The 16762-nt window shown below is 39.1% G+C and overlaps 1 pseudogene; it reads right to left on the reverse strand.

The window, feature by feature from the left end:
• Positions 1-1502: 1502 nt before the first annotated feature.
• On the reverse strand, positions 1503-2568 carry LOC111163596 (protein FAM50A pseudogene; annotated as a pseudogene).
• Positions 2569-16762: the final 14194 nt, after the last annotated feature.

The following is a 16762-nucleotide window of genomic DNA, read 5'->3' on the forward strand; positions in this document are numbered from 1 at the left end:
TTTTCTGGTGTCCAGCATTAGGTGGAGGTCTCCATTCTGACTTCCCAACTTTCAGGGGACCTAAACTTATCTTTTATGCTCGCCTTAAGTCAGGCTTATGGTCAGTTAAAATCAAATCCTTGGGAATGCCATTTCTAGTGCTTCAGGGCTTTATGTGTTTGTACTTTGTTGACAATTCTGGCTTCAAAGAATTGCCCTTATTTTTCTGCCAGCTCATCAGTGAATATTTTTAAGTGTTTTTGGTTTGTTTGCTTTTTAAATTGGGGTATAGTTGCTTTACAATGTTGTTAGTTTCTGCTGTACAACGAAGTGAATCAGCTATATGTATACATATATCCCCTCCCTCTGACACCTCCCTCCCCACCGCCCCATCCCACCCGTCTAGGTCACCACATGTGCACTCTTCTTAGGTATTGTGTACCAGAAGATTTCTTAGGACTAGTCTGACATATTGCTAAAAATGGAAGTCAACCTCAGTCTTTTTGAGAGTTTATTCTGGGCCCAACTGATAGCCAAACACTGTGATTTCTCAAATGGAAGAAGAAACTTGGTGGTTTCTTCATTTTGAAAGTGTATGAAATGTTAGGGCTGCCAGATAGCTGCTTCCTAGTCATACCGCCTCTCTCAATTTTATACTTTATGTGAGAATCCAAGTTATTCCCAGACCAAGTTATTTGGATTGTTTCCAAGGGGCTGCTGTTATCTAGCTTTCATTTAAATCGGTCCTGTGTCATCTTTCTCATTATTCTTCTTTCAAGATGTCCTTCAGGGACATTTTTTTTTTTAATTGTATAATTCCATTTATGTGAAACTTCCAGAACAGGCAAATCCATACAGACAAAGAAAACTAGGGGGTGCGAGGGGCTGGGGGGCAGCTGCTAATGGACGTGGGGTCTCCTTTCGGGGTGATTCACAACACTATGAATGTACTAAATACCCCTGGATGGTACACTTTCAAATGGTCACAACGGTGAATTTTATGTTATGTGAATTTTAGCTCAATAAAAAAAAAATCTTTAAAATAAAACGCACAGGGCTTCCCTGGTGGCACGGTGGTTAAGATTCTGCCTGGCAATGCAGGAGACACGGGTTCGAGCCCTGGTCCAGGAAGATCCCACATGCCACGGAGTAACTAAGCCCCTGCGCCACAGCTACTGAGCCTGCGCTCTACAGCCAGTGAGCCACAACTACTGAGCCCATGTGCCACAACTACTGAAGCCCATGCGCCTAGAGCCTGTGCTCCACAAGAGAAGCCACCACAATGAGAAGCCTGCACACCGCAAGGAAGAGTAGCCCCTGCTCGCCGCAACTAGAGAAAGCCCATGTGCAGCAGCAAAGACCCAATGCAGCCAAAAATAAATAAATTTATAAAAAAAATAAAAATAAAAAAAACAGGTGCTCCAGCTCTGACGCGTATATCTCTGTCATAAAAGAGAAAGGCGGTAAACAGCGCCAGGGGCAGGGGCTGAGCAGGCCCCGTCACGTCTCGGGAGCGGGGAGCCGGGAGCCCAGAATCCTGGGGCCGCAGGGAGCTGGAGGGGCTGGGGCCGCGCTGCTGTCACATCACTGGATCGTGTACTTGTCCCACTTCTTCTCAGGGTCGTAGGGCTCCCAGCGGCTGGCGGGGAAGATGTGCTTGTTCTTCTCGTACCAGCTCCGCAGCACCACCTTGCCCGCATGCGACTCGTCCTTCTCCACGGTGGCGTCGCTGAGCAGCCGCACGTCATCGTGAACGTCGAAATTGAAGAGGGGCCCGCTCTTCCCCCGCGCCTTGGTGACGATGAAGTCATAGAAGCTGTGGTGGTGGGGTATGATTAGGTCCTCCTTGATGTACATGAGCTTATCCACCCCTGCCGACCTTAGCTCGCTGAAGTCTTTGCGCAGGATCTCGAGGGCCTTCTCCAGGAACTGCTGCATAGCGTTGCCCTTTCTCATCTTGACTGTACGCCGGTGCCCAGAGCCATCCCAGTAACTGAAGGTGATCTCGATCTCCTCGCTCTTGATCTTCTCCTGCTTGGCTTCCCACTCCTGCCGTAGCTCCTCCCGGAGCCGATTCTCCTCCTCCTCCCGGTCTCGGTCAGGCAAGAAGCTCGTGTCCACACCTGGGTTCTTCCCCAGTTTCCTCTTCTTTGTGATCTCTTCCCTCTTCAGCTCCTCGTCGTTGCCTGCCTCATCCTCTTCCTCCAGGGTGAAGGACAGGCTGGAGATCTTCCGCTTGGCCTCCTTCTTGCTCTCCTTCTCTCGCAGCTTCTCCAGCTTCAGCTGCAGCTCCTTCGACTGCTCCTTCTTGGTCAGCTGCTTCTCCCGCTCCTTCACCAGGGCCTCCTGCTTAGCTTTCATGTCGTTCAGGGTCACAAGACCCACGGTGCTGGACTTGAGCTCCGCCTCCACGGCATCGTAGTGCACAGAGAACTTCTTGTCAATGTTGGATTTCGTTATGTTCTCCTCCGCGATCCTCTGCTTCAGCTCCATCTGCTCGTGCTGCTTCTCCCGCTTCTTCATCAGGTGCATGGCGCGGCCCGCCTCGCTCGCGGCACCCTTGTACTGAGCCATGGCGGCAGCGACAGCGACAGCGGTCCGGCCGAGTCTCAGGGGCTTTAGCGGCTGTGGAGGCGAAGGCGGCCGGGCAGTCAACTGACCCCAGCGCCGTGACGTCGGCTACCGGCTACCGGGGGACTCGCTGCCACCGCGCCCCGCCCCTGGCACGTGACTGCCCTTCAGGGACATTTAATCTGTGGGGAAGAAGAACTAATTTGATAACAGAAGATACAGTTCACACTTGAACAACACGGGTTTCAACTGCATAGGTCCATGTATACACTGATTTTTTTTCCATAGTAAATATGACCCAAGTTGGTTGAATCTGAAGATAAGGAGGAACCCTGGATACCAAGGGCTGACGATAATAAGTTATATGAGATTTTCGATTGTTCAGAGGGTCGGCATCCCTAACCCCCAAATTGTTCAAGGGTCAGCTGTAAATTCATAATTACCCACATTCCAATTACAACTAAGTAATATAAATGACATCAAATATTGAATTTATAGTTAGCATTTCCCTTTTAATAAAACTTTAAGTAAAGCTCCCTTGTAGTAAAAACACACTGAAAACTCAAGAATTAAGATGTGGTCCAATCCAAGATTATTTTATTGTGAGTTGTCAGTTATAGATCATGAACTAATTTAAATGTCATGTTTAATTACCTGTAAAGATTATTTTGTATTTTCTTCAAAAAAAATGATTACTATGGCATAGTTGATTTTATTTATGTTAAGTTGTTATTAATCAGGACTATATATTCTCATATAGTGTTAAACAAATTTCTATTGCAAAAAATGCTTTAAAATTACTTTTGAAAAATTTTACAAACCTTAAGAGGCAACATTGGATGAGCTCGATTTAGGATTTTAGATCGAAATTGGCTTTAGTTCATTCAGTGTCTTGATAAAGTCTCTTCTGTTTTTGTTATAATATTTCTAAAAGAATTTCAAATCTAAAAGAATTTCAAAGCCCCAATTTTCTTTTTTGTTTTTGTAAACTGACTTCAGGAAATCCACCATAAATGTTTGCTAAACAGTAGAATCAGAACTACATAAGGCAAACTTAAAACTTTTTCAAACTCTTTTTCTCAAATTATATCTTTCAGCTTGTCAAATGATATTCCCCTGTTAAAGATTGATATTCCCCGTTAAAAATTGTTTTTCTATATTGCTCCCTTTAAATGTTTTACTTTTCTTTCAATTATCAAGAAAAGTTGATTTTATGAAGCTAATTGATTTGAACTTACCTTATTATAGTCTCAAATTGTCAAATTCATGACATGTACTCTAATACCATTGTCAGTTTGGTTATAGAAGGTAATTGTTGCTTTTAAATGTTATTATTCTTGACACTTTTTCTTGTCTTTAAATTTGATAGATAATATTCCCTTGTTTCACTCATTTCTTTCCATGGCAATATAGATTGTTGCATGAATAAGACACTGCAGCTTATAAACAGTACCTTTAAGTCCAATGAAAAGAGAACATGTGTTAGTTAAACAAAATTCAGCTGAGTAAATTTGAAAATCCAATCGGCTTTATCCAATGATTTATGATTCTGGCAGCAACCCATCTAGTAAACAGGTGCTCCGAGGAGTTTTGCAAATTGGAAGGCTTTTCTAGATATAAGGTGGGACAAGGAGGTTATTAGCAAAAAACAAAACAATCAAAAAAGAATTGCTTCAGGCTGAGTAACCTTTCCTTAGAGGGAAGGGCAGGGAGTCTTATCATGCAGATTACCTCATTAGTGCTGACAAGGAAATGCCACACTGATTGCTTTAAAATTCCATTCCTGGGAGAGGCTAAACGGCAGTTGGGTTAGATACTAAGTCTAGGTGAGGTTTAGCAGAAGTGACTCCTTTCCAGGCTTGTTTCTTTTTAATGTAGTGTTTGCACTAAAAAAAAGAAATCCTGTTCTGTAGCTATTGTGCAGGTTTTCTCTCAAACATTGCTTTGACTTTATTGACGATTCCCGCAAGGTTTCCAACCTGCATCTTATAAGTATTACAAAGGTGAAGGAATATCTGCTAATGAAAGCTAAAGTGGCGATAGCTGGATATGGAGTATAAGCATCAATTGGGCAGCACAAACAGAAGAAAATAGAGTATTTGAGGAACAGATGACAACACTTGAATTGGAGAGTTCAGGAAAGATCCAAAGAGGCGACAGGACTTGAAATAGTCTATTACACTTATTCTTCTTTTTCCTTCTCTATGTTAAGCCCTAAGCATCTAAATATTTTATGAGTGACTTTTTTCTTTCGTCGTGGGACTATTTTACCAGATTAAGTTGAAAATGGAAACTTTTATTCATATATCTAACATCTGGAAAAGCACATTCTGTAATTAAGTTAGGTAGATTTTTTTTTTTTTTTTTTTTTTTTTTGCGGTACCCGGGCCTCTCACTGTTGTGGCCTCTCCCGTTGCGGAGCACAGGCTCTGGACGCGCAGGCCCAGCGGCCATGGCTCACGGGCCCAGCCGCTCTGCAGCATGTGGGATCTTCCCGGACCGGGGCACGACCGCGTGCCCCCTGCATCAGCAGGCGGACTCCCAACCACTGCGCCACCAGGGAAGCCCTCAAGTAGGTAGATTTTTATACCTTAAGGGAAGTCTTGTCAGTAGATCCCATTGAGATTCTTTCACCAGAGAAATTTCTATATACCCAACATTTTACAAACAATATTTGCGTGTTCTTGGAATTTATGCATTGATCCCAGGCTAAGAATATAATATTTCACTACCAATTCAATCAAATTTGAAAGTCTTAAGAAGGAAAAAGTAGACTGCAATGATAGTGAATGATTCAGCTACTTGACTAGTTTCTACCACTTTTTCTGTGTATTTCTATAGCTTTGTGTCTTTTTGTTATGCAGATTTGAAGTGTTGAAAACTGTACTCCATGTATGACATATCATAGATGAAATAAAGTATTTAGGGAGCCAGGTAGGTTAATGAGTTCATTGAAAAATAGTAAGACTGGTCTGAAGGGATTAGTTGTCTGAGGAGAGGAACAAGGAGGAGGGGGCTGGAGAAGTTTCCAGGGATCCAGAATAAACAACTTCTGATGAGAACTGTGTATATTCATCTGTTTGGACTGCCACAGTAAAATACCACAAATTGGTTGGTGTCAACTGAAAAAAAAAATGCACAGTGTGCGAGTTGTGAGTTAAGTTTTATTTGGAGCAAAATGAAGACTATAGCCCAGGAGACAGTATTTTAGGTAGCTCTGAGAAACTGCTCCAAAGAGGTGGGGGCAGGGGGGAAGGTCAATATATATGTGATTTTGGTGAAGGGGGAGTACATGCAATCAAGCACATATGTTTTGCAGACGTTTTCTGCTAGTCTCATGAAGGTTATTGCTAGTCACAAGTAGCAGATATCACCATGAAGGATTTTAGTGCTTTTCTAGATATGAGGAGATGCAAGAATTGGGCTCATAAAATCTTCTTCTGAAAATATCTATCTGAAAGACCTGTTCTGCCAGTTTTCCCCAGAGCACAGAGTGCCTCATTCCCGATCTCCACCCTGAACTCCTTTCAGGGGGTTTTGGTCAGTAGCTGCAGTGGCTCATAATTTGATCCTTGTAGAGGTAGATGGCAAGTGCCAATTTGTAGGTGACAGTGGCTTCAAAAAAAGAAATGTATTTTCTCACCGTTCTGGAGGCTAGAAGACCAAGATCTAGGTTCCAGCTCATTCCGTTTCTGGTGAGGATTTTCTTCCTAGCTTACAGACAACCTCCTTTTTGCCATATTCCAAAATGGCCTTTCCTAGGTGCGCGTGTGGAGAGAGAGTAGGTTTCCTGGTGTCTCTTCTTATAAAGACATTAATCCTATCAGAGCAGGACCCTACACATATGACCTCATTTAACCTTAATTGCTTCCTTAGAGGCCCCATTTCCAAAGACAGCCACACTGAGAGTTAGGACCTCAACATACAAATTTGGAGGGTAGGGAAACAGTTCATTTCATAACCCTGTGTGTCTCATAGTAGGCTGTAAGCCAATAAGGGGTAGCCGAGGGCGTTTCTCAGATTCAGTTTCTGAGTCGTCTCTGTTCAACTCATCTGACCAAATGCAGATTCAGGGGTTTCTGAACTCACATATTTACTGAAATAAAACCTCTAGGATTGGGGCAAAAATATCAGTTTTAAATAAGACCAGGTAATTAATTTATACATCAAATATTAAGATCCATAGCCTAAAATACTTAAAAAGAGTTGATACTAGGAGAAATCAGTAGTTTCCATCAGAGAGGCTATTTTATTGAGCACTTGTTAGACTTCTACTGTGTATAAATGGAAGTGTTGATGAGGACAACATTTTTTTCTTCCCTTTTAAGTTCTTCTGGCTGGTCTAAGAATTAAATTTACATGAGACATTAACAGGAGAAAAAAAAAATTAACAATATGTATACGTGGGAGAGACCCAGGAAAACTGAGTAACCCCTGAAAATGGCCAAAACCCTCACCTTAAATACCGTCTTCAGTTAAAGACTAAAGAGGATGTTGGGGGTAGGGGTTTGGGACTTCAGAGGGGAGGAAGGCATATCACACTGAGATGGAACACCAAATTTTGGGTAAATGTTTATTGGGCCCCGCAGAGGCTAGGGCAGAGTGGACTTTGATCCTAGGCCATGTTGAATTTCCCTACCATACCTGCATCATATTCTCTATAGATATCTCTCTGATAGCTCTTATCTGGAACAGGCCCTTTATCTATATTCTTTGAGGCAGTTAAGAAGGATGTAACAAGAAAAACTTTCTGAGTCATTGTTATTTATTTATTGAATATTTATTTTAATCTAATTTTTAAAAATTGAAGTATAGTTGACTTATGTTAGTTTCCGATGTACAGCATAGTGATTTGATAATTTTATAGATTACACTCCATAAAAAGATATTATAATATTACTGACTATTCCCTTTGTACATTACATCCTGTGAATTATTTATTTTATAACTAGTAATTTGTACCTCTTAATCCCTTTTACCCATCCCCCAACCCACTTCCCCTCGGCAGCCAACTGTTCATTCTCTATACCTATGAGCCTGTTTCTGTTTTATTTGTTCATTTGTTTTGTTTTTTAGATTCCACATGTAAGTGAAAAGATATAGTATTTGTCTTTCTCTGACTTATTTCACTTAGCATAATACCCTCTAGGTCCATCCATATTATTGCAAATTGCAAAATTTCACTTTTTTTATGTATGAGTAGTGTTCCATATTGTGTGTGTGTGTGTGTGTGTGTGTGAGAGAGAGAGAGAGAGAGAGAGGTGTGTAGAAATTTTATATATTTAAATATTAATATATATTATTATCCATTCATCTGTCCATGGACATATGGGTTGCTTTCATACCTTGGCTATTGTAAATAAGGCTGCTATGAATATTGGGGTGCATATATCTTTTTGAATTAGTGTTTTCATTTTCTCTGGATAAATACCCAGGAGTGGAATTGCTGGATCTTATGGTAGTTTTATTTCTAATTTTTTTAGAAATCTTTATACTGTTTTCCATAGTGGCTGTATCAATTTACTTTCCATCAACACACCAACAGTGCGTGAGGGTTCCCTTTTCTCCACATCCTCACCAACACTTGTTATTTCTTGTCTTGTTGATGATAGCCATTCTGAGTGTGAGGTGATAGCTCACTGAGGTTTTGATTTGCATTTCCCTGATGATTAGTGACAGATGAGCATCTTTTCATGTGCCTGCTGGCCATCTGTATGTCTTCTTTGGAAAAATTCCTCTGCCCATGTTTTAATTGGATTGTTTGTTTTTTTGATGTTGAGTTGTATGAGTTCTTCATATATTTTGGAAACTAACCCTTTATCAGGCATATCATATGCAAATATCTTCTGCCATTCAGTAGGTTGCCTTTTCATTTTGTTCATGGTTTCCTTCACTGTGCAAAAGCTTTTTAGTTTGATATAGATGTCCCATTTTTTTCATTTTTGGTTTTGTTGCCCTTGCCTGAGGAGACATATGAAAAAAATAGGCTAAGAGCAGTGTCAAAGAGCATACTGCCTACGTTTTCTTCTAGGAGTTTTATGGTTTCAGGTCTTACATTTAAGTAGTTTATCCATTTTGAGTTTCTTTTTTGTACATGGTGTGACAAAATGGTCTAGTTTCATTCTTTTACATGTAGCTGTCCAGTTGTCACAGCACTACTTTTTGAAGAGACTGTCTTTTCCTGTTTCCTATTCTTACCTTCTTTATTGTAGATTAATTGGCCAAATGTGTATGGATTTATTTCTGGGCTCTTTAGCTCTCTAATCTGTTCCATTGATCTATGTGTCTGTTTTTATGCCAGTACCATACTCTTTTGATTACTATAGCTTTGTAGTATACTTTGAAATCAGGGAGTGTAATGCCTCCTGGTTTGTTCTTTCTCAAGATTAATTTGGCTATTTGGGTCTTTTGTGGTTCCATAAAAATTTTAGGATTATTTGTTCTAGTTCTGTGAGAAATGCCATGAGTATTTTGATAGGGATTGCATTGAATTTCTAGATTGCTTTGGATAGTATGGCTATTTTAATATTAATTTCAATCCACAGCACAAAAAATTACTTGTGTTGTCTTCAATTTCTTTCACCAATGTCTTAATGTTTTCAGAGTACAAGTCTTTCGCCTCCTTGGTTAAATTTATTCCTAGGTATTTTATTCTTTTTGATTTGATTGTAAATGGGATTTTAAAACTTTCTGATAGTTTATTATTACTGTATAGAAATGCAACACATTTCTATATATTAATTTTGTATTCTGCAACTTTACTCAATTCATTGATGGGGTCTTGTAGTTTTTTGGTAACATCTTTAGGATTTTCTATGTATAATAATCATGTCATCTGGAAACAGTGAGTATTTTCTTCCTTTCCAATTTGGATTTATTTTATCTCTTGTCTGATTGCTGTGGCTAGGACTTCCAATACTATTTTGAATAAAAGTGGTGAGAGTGAGCATCATTGTCTTGTTCCTGATCTTAGAGGAAAAGCTTTTAGCTTTTCACCATTGAGTATGAAGTTAGTTGTGGGTTTGTCATAAATGGCTTTTATTATGTTGAGGTATATTTCCTCTATACCAACTTTGTTAAGAGTTTTTTCATGAATGGATGTTGTATTTTGTCAAATGCATTTTCTGCATCAAATGAGATGCACATGTGATTTTTATTCTTCATTTTGTTAATGTGTTAACTTTTAGAGTTGCTTTTAGAGTTGTTGCTTTTCGAATTGTTCTATATGTAGTTGTAGTTTTGATGTATCTGTGAGGAGGTAAACTCAGAGTCTTCCTACTCTGCCATCTTGATCCCACCATTTCTGAGTCTTCAATTTTTTAAAAATAATCAGCCTAAATTAATGCCAAAAGGACACATTTTGGGGTGGCAAATTTTGCTGCCCTACACTCCCACCTTTGAAACTTCTCCAAGAAATTTCACAGTCCAGAAGCTGAGTTGGTAGATTGTTCCATGTTATTGAGTCACTTAGTCCTGACAATAGGTCAGTCCAGTTAAATTCATTTCAAGAGGCGCTGATGCAGGTGGGCTCAGAGTTAAGCCTATAATATGCAAGCAGTCAGGATTTTAATAAGATGCATTTCTATGGGTGAAAGAAAAACAATGGTTAATGATTGGAACAAATTATAAAACCAGTCTCTGGATCCTGAGAGCTGCCAGATGAGATTTCTAGATGTCAGGCTCAAAGCATCTTCAGCTGGAGTGAGGGCAAGCAGCGACAATCTGACAGATTTTCCTGTTTTATATTTTAAGTGTCTCTGATGATGTCATCGAGTGTTTGGGTAAATTTTCTGAGTGGCTTACATAGCAACAGGCTCAAATATTGTCTAAACATGGACTGTTGTTGTGGTCTCTCTTAAGTCTATATCAAGTCGTTCAGCTTTTGTTTGCAGGGCTTCAGGAGAAGGACAGCTTTTTCTCTCAATCATTCTAAGTAAAATGTGGGTGAAATATTGGAAACACTAGTTTGGAGAGTTGTAGCCAAATATTTGAGGAAACTAGAAATAGGACCAAGTCCAGTTTACAGGTAGAAAAATGAAGATGATTTATGGAACTAGAATTTAATATCCACAATTGTGTATTATAGTTTCTACTGAAACACATTGTTTTTTTCCTCTCTAAAATCACACTTATTTTTACCAAAGAGAGCCAAATTGAGGCTAATCTGTTTGTAAAATAAGTCTAGTTTTAATAAACCTGGCCTGATTACATAATTCCAGCAAGAATAGTGATTGAGCATATAGACTCTATTAACAATGCTTTGCTGGAACTTTTCATAAGGACTCTCCAGACTGAACTTTTAAATGCCTCTGAGGCCAGGAATCCAAGTCAATAACTTGCAGCAGACTCATCTGTAATACTTATGGATTTGGGAAAACTCCTCTCTTCTTGAGGGCCCCCAGATTTCCTATGATTCCTGTACCTTCCAGGAAGTGACCTTCTTTAATCACCTGGTAAGGCTGCTTACACCCTCTAAGCAATGTACCAGGCAGTTTTTCCAAGGGACTTTTTGACTTCATAAAGTCAACCTTAGCTTCTTAAGTCTGTCTAGTCACATGTGATTCAAGGCACATTCTCAGTTATGACATTCCAGTCAAATCTTTGGTAATATAATCAGTGTTCCCAATTGTGTCCTGTTACAAGCAGAACAGATTCTTAGTGAATTTATGTAAAAAAGTATATCACCATGAAAATAAGAATATTAAAATTTGCCAAATTCTAGAGGGATCAGGTAGGGAGGAAAGATAAATGTTTCAGTTCTGTTTATAGAAGTATAATTTGCCAAATTGTTGCAAGTCATAGCATAAGGTGAAAGGTTTCTTTATATATGGAAAACAAAGAGTAAACAGCAGTAATATTTCAGATAAGAAGTCATGAAAATTGTAATCATATTCATTAGTTCATTGACTCCCTTGTAAGTAGTTCTTGTTGTTCTTGATCTGTTTTTAACAGTTTTTTGAAGCCATCAGTTTTCCATTAGAGTTCTGTATTTTCTTTCCAAGTTCAGTGGTATAAAATGAAAGTTTTCAGAAACATATATTTGTCAAAAATTCTTTCTATGAATCTTCTTGAAGATGAAACATTTTTGCAAAAGTGTCAAAGTAAAAAAAAAATTGTCTATAAATGCCAAAAGCATAGTAAAGATCTGATTCATTATAATGCAATTGACAGGTTAATTTAGTTATTTCTGCAACACATAGAATTTGAAGATAAGTCGAATTATGACTGATAACATTTTACTGTTACATTAGCAGAATTTTAGGAATTTCATATAATTTCTAGAACATTAGAAATGTTCTTACAATATAATGTAAGAAGGTTATTCCTCGTATTTTTCTTACCACAATATACATGTACGTTCTTTACATACAGGTATGCTTTCCTTATTTCTAGTAGATTTAATCACATATTAATTAGATTTCTTAACCCTTAGAAACTTTTAATTTCTAGTGAAAAGTAAGAGGCAAACAATTACGAACTGCCTTCTTTTTTTTCTTATAAATGTATTTATTTATTTAGGCTGCATTGGTTCTTCGTTGCTGCGTGCAGGCTTTCTCTAGTTGTGGGAGCGTGGGCTACTCTTCATTGCGGTGCTCAGGCTTCTCATTGTGGTGTCTTCTCTTGTGGAGCACTGGCTCTAGGCACGTGGGCTTCAGTAGTTGTGGCACGTGGGCTTCAGTAGTTGTGGCACGTGGGCTTCAGTAGTTGTGGCTCGCGGGCTCTAGAGCACAGGCTCAGTGGTTGCGGTGCACAGGCTTAGTTGCTCAGCGGTATGTGAGATCTTCCTGGCCCAGGGCTCGAACCCGTGTCCCCTGCATTGGTAGGTGGATTCTTAACCACTGTGCCACCAGGGAAGCCCTATGAAGTGTCTTTTAAATTAGCATTCTATGGATTGGCATACTTGTAAATTGGGTTGGCCAAAAATTTCGTTCGGTTAGTGTATAACATTGCTCAATAAAATTCTTGGTGAAAGTGAAAAATGTCTTATTTTTACTTAAAACCGAATGAACTTTTTGGCCAATCCAGTACTTCTTAGAAATATGTGCCTTCTCATAAAAAATTTCTCAGTGTGTCATAAGACATGCTTAGTAATAGACCCAAATATTTTAATTCCTCTGTAAAAGGAAGCAAACAGTAGTTAAACCTATATACAATAACCAATGTTTCATTATTTAATCTTATTTGGAAATGATCTAGATATTCAGTGAAGTTAACTTAATATTTAACTTAGCAAAACTTTAAGGTTTCTAGTAACCAAAAAGATTTTGGAAGTTATTTTTACATACACACATACCGTAACACATAATTATTATTAAAATGTTCACCTCAAAACATTTTATCCTGCTTAAATCTATTTAATTTTACTTGTTCTGTTACGGAGTCTAAGCTTGCTCTGCTTGTCACATGACAGGCCAATGAATCAGGAGACGAGGTATTGAGGCAAGGAATGGGATTTTATTCGGAAAGCCTGCAGACTGAGAAGATGGCAGACTAGTGTCTCTGAAAAACCATCTTAGCAATGTCTGGATGCCAGTTTCTTGTATAGAATCAGAGGGGGAGAGGTGGTGACGAAGTAAAGTAAAAGGGCCATCAGTCTTGCAGAACATCTCCTGGAATGCCCAGCCTCGGTGGGTGAGGGGATGTGTTAGTTTCTTCTTTCTTGCAGCCATCCACAGGTGAGCAGGGTCAGATTGTCTCCCCGTGAGCTGAACTGCAGAGGGGCAGGGTTCCCCGAGGCAGGCCGTTATGTATGATCATAATAACAAAAGCAACAAGAAGCAAAGGTTAAAGTCAAAGAAAAAGATCCAACATGGAGTCCGATTTAGCCCTTCGGTGTTATAGTTCTTTACAATTATGTTTAGATTACCTATTAAAATTTGATGTCTCAAAGTCAACTGTCATCTTAAGCTGTTTTTCTTTTTCCTGACACGTTTTGTAACAGATAATATGAGCTTATTTGACTTTTAGTAGACCTAGGTAGAATAAAAGAATTGTACTTAATGCTGATAACTCTAAAGACATCTCTATTTTAATTAAACCAAAACCTTAAACTTGTTTTAATTTACTGAAGTTTAATTCTAGATCACGTGAACTTGAAAAACAGTTGGCTTAGTTTCTATTATACTTCTGAGATTTAGAAATGTTTAATTCATAAGTGCTTACTTTTAAGCTTAATAAATAGAGCTCTTTTATAAATTAATTTTAGTGATACCATCTGTGGGATAAAAAAAACTATTGTGCATCTACAATACACACATAAAAACATATAGACAGGTGCAAACAGATCTTATAGCTTTCATTTAATATATAAAATATATTAAAAAAAACTTAGGTACAATAGTACAAAATTCACTAGTTTATAAATAACTGTTGGAATAAGTTAAGTTTATCTGTTCAGATAGCTAAGGCTTTTTACTATTGGTGGAAAAAACTTGTATCATTTGTATTTGTCCTTGACGTCTAATCTTGAATTAGATTTTGAGTGAGGGAGACTTTCACTAGTTTCTGCTTTTAAAAGGTCTCTTTCCCCCTCTTTTTTTCTTTGGCTTTAGGTTCTACTGCTTGAGTTAACTGGGCTCAGTCTTAGGAGATTGTGGGTTGTGTTTACATTTCTGATTTTGTATAGTTTGCCAGACGAAGGTAGTTGCTTCTGTTAACCCTTGAACATTGGCCCCAAGCTTCTACCTTACACTATGTGAGCTCAGGCAATCCCACTGGTTCCCTTGAGCATTTGTTTAACTAACAAAGATTGAAGGGGTGGATTTACATACTCTGTTTTATAATACCAGGGAGGGGAAATGTTCCCCAGTGAGACATGACACCCATCCTGATAATACAATCATGCAAAAAATAGGCAACCACATTACATAAAGCCTATTCAAATACTTTCACCTCACTTCCGTCAACTCTTATACTTTTAACCATTGCCTTCACTAGGACCCCATCAACAAGTCTTGGTCTTACAACACTAGATAGGGGAAGTGTTACTGGCCAGACAGAACATCCATTCCCATAAAGCATGAAGGCAATGTTGACATAACCTCCTCACATAACACCCGCTTAAATATTCCAACCTTTATAATCTTACCAACCATAATTGTAGCCAGGCCCCACCAATAGATTTTGGTACCAAAGCTCATGGGGTTACTGCATCAAGGAATCCTGGAAACTTCTCCTTTCTACCCCCAGGCCCTTTTACCTACTTTTTGGTAAAAGGCCTTAGGTCCCCAGTGAGGGGTCAAACCAAGGGACCCAGGTTCTTTTGTCAATCTTTAGTTAGATTAATCAGCCTAACTGCTGCCCCAAGCCATTGCTGGTTAGGTTTCTCATTGTAAATTTTGCCTTCTGCATTTTTAAGTTTCTCCAAACTGGGGTAAATAGAGTGCATTTGTTTGGGACCTGTTAGTGTTAGACAACCAGCAAGGTGTCCCTTTGACCCACCCAACCTTCAATAGTGCTGTATTAAAACTTTTGTTTTAACCCCATCAATGTCTGTTTTATTCATCCCATTTCTTAATAACCATCTAAAAATTTTTACCCTGCTGGGGTGAGTCCCATGATTCTTCCCTTTCTGATTCCTTTTTGTTCTGCCTCTTTGAATATCTCCTTTATTTACCTTATTTCTTAATAACCCTTCAAAAATTTCCAACTAGTTGGGAAGAGTCCCTTGGTTTCCCCTTGGCCTCTTCCCATTCTTTTGTTAATTACCTAATTAGCATCTGTAAGGCCCATGAGGAGAAGCTGAGAGGCAAATTTGATGAGATTTCCTGAACTGTTTTTTTTTTAATCAAGAGAGTTCTTAAGACTAGCTATTCTATTTCTTTGTATCCACCTTTTAATTTGATCTTTTCCTGGGTACCAAGAAAATCAGCTGTTTGTAATGAGAGCTCTCTGAAAAATTTACCAACTTAGAAGTTTTTCCAGTTTAAGGGACTCACTGGCCATTGATGAGTAGACTCTTAATAGTGACTCAAATGATAAACTTTTTTATGGCTTAGTCATTGTCACAAGAAGCATACCCAAAGGAGAGTGCAAAAAGATGCAGCCCTCAGATGGTCCAGAAAGTCCACTCCCAAGAATAGTTTAACAAAGTTGCACAAGCGTACTCACAAAGCAACAAAGGTTGAGATGACAAAGATCCCTTATGGACTGGGACCCCTTATGACAAACTCCCTGAGAGCTGGCATGGGTAGACAGATGCCAGTCGCTTTGGTACCTACTTCTGATCAACTGGCTACAGCTGCTTAGATCCCAGTCTATTCAATTGACCACCAAATGCACGTATGTGCACCTTCCAGATGGCAGAGACCAGAAAGTATATTCTCACTTGTCATAAAAGTCAAACTCTCAGGATATAGAACAAGACAAAAAACACAACAGAGACAAAGAAAAACAGTGACCATCTCCAGGAGGGAAATGATCAATTAAGCCATAAATTACTCTATGAAATTTACCAGAGTTGCTAAGTCCAAGGAACTAGTTCCACAAATATTTTCTCCTGCTAATCTAATTTTAGAAGAAGAAAAAAGAGTCTTAGCATGCATTCTCCTTTCCAACAGGACCTGCAGGCAGAAATCAGGGAGACTGACATGGTAAGAATTCTTACTTTCTGCTGTCCTTTGTCATTTGTCTCAGGATCTCCTCCTGGCTGCAGCAGCCTCAGGGAGAAAAGCTGAATCCTGCCGACTACACCAACTGTTTGCAAGGAAGAAATTTTCCTCTGCTTTGTTAGGTCCGTCTGGCTGATCTAAGAATTAAATTGACATGAGAGAGATTAACAGGAGAAAAATTTAAAAGTTTAATTACGTGTATACATGGGAGAGACCCGGGAAGACTGAGTAACTTGTCAAAATGTCTGAAAACCTCAACTTAATTACCACCTTCAGGTAAAGGCAAAGGAGGATGTTGTGGGTAGTGGCTTGGGACTTCAAAAGGGAAGAAGAAAATTCACATGGAGGTAATAAAGCAAATGTTTGGTAAACAAATGTATGCTGGGCCATGCAGAGACAGTGGGACACAGAGTAGACTCTGTTGTCTAGTGCCCGCCACCACATCTAGCCCCATATTCTTGGCAGATAACTCTGGTGATAGCTCTATTCTGGGAACAGGCCTTTTACCTCAATTCTTTTAAGCAGTTAAGAGGGAATTAACAGAAAAATTCCTGAGTTTTCTGTTTCTTAAAAATAATCAACCTAAATTAACCCTCATGCCA

This window comes from Delphinapterus leucas, chromosome 11, assembly GCF_059928025.1.
Source record: "Delphinapterus leucas isolate spDelLeu-1000000601 "Yukka" chromosome 11, BTC_Dleu_Yukka2, whole genome shotgun sequence".
Classification (NCBI taxonomy): domain Eukaryota; kingdom Metazoa; phylum Chordata; class Mammalia; order Artiodactyla; family Monodontidae; genus Delphinapterus; species Delphinapterus leucas.